Consider the following 4,260-nt stretch of genomic DNA (forward strand, 5'->3'; position numbering starts at 1 on the left):
CCGTCTGTTGTTGAAGGCATATGAGATAGGCGGAAAACTGTCAGACTCAAGAATTCAAATTCCATAGGAAGCAGCTGCTGACTGGTGTGAATATTACCGAATTATCAGTTTAATAAGTCATGACTGCAAAATACTAACACGAATTCTTTACAGAAGAATGGAAACTCTGATAGAAGCCGACCTCAGGGAAGATGAGTTTGGATTTCAGAGAAATATAGAGACAATACTAACCCTACGATTTATCTTAGGTGATAGGCTAAGGAAAGGTAAACATACGTTTATAGTATCTGTACACTTAAAGAAAGCTTTTGACAATGTTGATTGAAATACTTTATTTGTAATTCTGACGGTAGCAGGGTAAAATACAGGGAGAGAAAGACTTTTTACAATTTTTTCCGTAATCAAACGGAAGTTATAAGAGTCGAGGGGCATTAAAGGGAAGCAGTGGTTGGGAAGGGAGTGAGACAGGGTTGTAGCCTATCCCCGATGTTATTCAATCTGTATATTGAGCAAGCACTAAAGGAAACAAAAGAAAGATTTGGACTAGGAATTAAAATCCATGGAGAAGAAACAAAAACCTTGAGGTTTGCCGATGACATTGTAATTCTATCAGAGACAGCAAAGGACCTGGAAGAGCAATTGAACGGAATGGACAGTGTATTGAAAGGAGGATATAAGATGAACACCAACAAAAGCAAAACAAGGATACTGGAATGCTGTCAAATTAAATCAGGCGATGCTGAGGGAATCAGATTAGAAAACGAGACAGAGTAGCAGATGAGTTTCGTTATCTGGGCAGAAAAATAACTAATGATGGCCGAAGTAGAGAGGATATAAAATTTAAATTGGCAACGGCAAGAAATATGTTTCTGAAGAAAAGAAATTTGTTAAAATCGAATACACATTCAAGTGTTAACAAGACTTTTCTGAAATTATTTGTATGGAGTGTAGCCAGTACAGCAGTGGAACATAGACGATAAACGTTCCAGACTAGAAGAGGATAGAAGAGTTTGAAATGTGGTGCTACAGAAGAATGCTGAAGATTAGGTGGATAGACCACGTAAGTAATGAGGAAGTACTGCACAGTATAGAGGAGAAAAGAAATTTGTACCATAACCTGTCTAGAAGAAGGGATCAGCTGACAGGACATATTCTGAGACATCACGGGATCACTAATTTAGTATTGGATGGAAGTCTGGGGGATTAAAGTCGTAGAGGGAGACCAAGAGATGATAACAGTGAGCAGATTCAGAAGCATGTACATTGTAGTAGTTATTCGGTGATCAAGGCTTGCACAGGACAGAGCAGCATGAAGAGCTGCATCAAACCATTCTCGGGCTGAAGACCACAGCTACAACAACATAAAAATTTTGTCAATAAAGGACGAAAAATTTAGAAGTAGCACTGAAAGACAAGTATTCAGTGTAGTCGTCAGGATTTGTCATCTGCAGGAAGTATGTTGTTTTCTTTTTACTGCTTTCAGTGCTGTGAGACTAACTACGTGTAGACGGGCCACGACGAACGTCTCAGTTGTCTCCACTGCACACAAGGACGCACAGGCAAGTCGAAGGTGCCATGTCAGCTCTTGTGAAGCACATAATTACAAACATCTTCTTAAGAGGCATTGCATCAAATTTGGTTGTGCAAGGACCTGCATGTAAGTTTTTCCGCACACACACACACACACACACACACACACACAAACGCTCTCGCGCGCGCAGAGAGAGAAAGAGAGAGAGGGAGAGGGAGAGAGAGAGAGAGAGAGAGAGAGAGAGAGAGAGAGTGACAGAAAGAGAGAGAGAGAGAGAGAGAGAGAGAGAGAGGCAGCGACAGGGTAACTATGCAGGGTGAGTCACTCACTATTGCCACCCAGAATAACTCCGAAAGTATGATAGAAGATGAAAATTTGTGGGACAAACGTTGCGTGGGACAAAGGGAGCCATAATGTGACGTTGGTTTTTTGTTGCTAGTTAGGGTCGCGTCAGAGATACGAAGGTCAACTTTGTTTTCTTAAATGCTATAGTTTGGCATCTATTTTCAGTTAGCGGCTATCGAGACGAATCCAGTGATGTGTAACAGTGAGGTCAACGAAGGTCAACGAAGGTCACAAAGGTGGCATGAACGTCAATTTACAGAAGATGTTCGAGGTGATGACCATTGGTATCAATGCAGTGCTGCAATCCTCTCATCATGGATTGAGTGGTATTCCTAACCACATCGGCACTTATTGAAGCACATGCTCTGATAATTCTCTCTTGTATATCGTGCAAATAGTATATATTCGCCGAATACGGCGTATCCATCTAACGTGCCACTGTCATGTAAACACCATTCAACGTTTTCGCAATACAACACTATTAGCAACGGTAAGACTAGTATCGTTGAATCAAGCGAAGGTGAATAATGTATTCCTTCGAAGAACATGTCTGTATGCTTCTCATTTACGCAGAACGCCAATGACAATCAGTGAGAGCTAGAGACTTATACTCTGAAAGATATCCTCAACGTACTCACCCTACACGTCGTACATATAGATATGTATATGATAAACTGAGAACAACTGGATCTTTAACGCATCGGAAATACTTTCGACAAAGGAAAGTTACTAACGAAAAAACAAGAATTGTTACTCATGTCACTGTGGTTCGAGATCCTTGTGTTAGTTCGCGTCAAATCGGAAGGGAATATGGCATGAGCCAGAGTAGTGTTGTTCGTGTTCCGCATCGCCATAAATATCATCCTTACCATATCAGTCTTCACCAAGAATTAACGGCTACGGATTGTATGCGTCGCATTGAATTCTGCCGATGGGCTCAACTTAAAATTCAGAGGGATGACACATTTATTAATTTGATTTTATTTACTGACGAGGTTACATGCACGAACCATGGAAACGTTAATTTGCGTAACATGCATTATTGGGCAAATGAAAATCCATGTTGGTTGCGGAAAGTTGCACGCCAAAAACCGTGGTCGGTGTGTATGGTGTGGATTCTGGAGGACCGAGTTATAGGCCCCTATTTCATCGAAGGAAATCTTAATGGTAGGAGGTACACCACATTCCTGCAAGAAACATTAGATCTGTTATTGGAAGAAATGCATTTATGAACAAGGAACGCAATGTCGTATCAACACGATGGTGTCCGGCACATTTTTCGCTGATGGTTAGAAATGAGATGCAGAGACAATTCTCAAATAATTCGATTGGATGCGGAGGAGATGTGTCGTGGCCGGCTCGTTCGCCAGACTTGACGCCTCTGGATGTTTCCTTGTGGGGATTCGTAAAAGACATTGTTTATAAAGATGGTCCAACAACACCTGAAGATATGCGAGAGAGCATTGTCAGCCCCTGTGCTTCGATAAGTGCCGATGTAATAAGGTATACCACTCAATCCATGATAAGAAGATTGCAGCACTGCATTGATACCAATGGTCATCACTTCGAACATTTTCTGTAAATTGACGTTCATGCTACCTTTGTGACCTTCGTTGACCTTCAAAGACCTTACTGTTACATATCATTGGATTCGCCTCGATAGCCGCTATCAGAAAATAAGTACCAAACTATAGCATCCCATTTTAAAAAACCAAGTTGATCTTCATATATCTGAAACGACCCCACCAAGCAACAAAAAACCAACGTCATATTATGGCCCCCGTTGTCCCATGCAACTTTTGTCCCACAAACTTTTCAGCTCCCTATCATACTTTCGGAGTTATTCTTGGTGGCATTAGTTAGTGACTCACCCTGTATAGCTGTTACTAAATAATATTGTGAAAACCCCACTTCATGGGTTTATCTCCCAACTCAGAAAACTAAATGTGGGCAGGCCACTTCTCTAAGACCTAAGCTATGAATTTAAAAGTGCTCTTTTTGAGGTGAATAACGCAATACTAAAACTTCCTGGCAGATTGTTTGCCGGACCGAGACTCGAACTGGGGACCTTGCGTTTCGCGGGCAAGTGGAGCACTTGCCCGCGAAAGCAAAGGTCCCGAATTCGAGTCTCAGTACTGCCCACAGTTTTAATCTGCCAAGGAGATTCTTGTCATCGCAAACTCCGTTGCCGAGTGAAAATTTAATTCTGAGAACATCCCCTAGGCTGCGGCTAAGCCATTTCTCTGCAGTATCCTTTCTTCCAGGTGTGCTAGCTCTGCAAGGTTTGCAGGAGAGCATCTGTGATGTTTGGAAGGTAGGAGACGAGGTACTGGCGGAACTGAAGCTGTGAGGACGGGTTGTGAATCGTGCTTGGGTAGCTCAGA

Source organism: Schistocerca americana, chromosome 4 (assembly GCF_021461395.2).
Source record: "Schistocerca americana isolate TAMUIC-IGC-003095 chromosome 4, iqSchAmer2.1, whole genome shotgun sequence".
Lineage (NCBI taxonomy): Eukaryota > Metazoa > Arthropoda > Insecta > Orthoptera > Acrididae > Schistocerca > Schistocerca americana.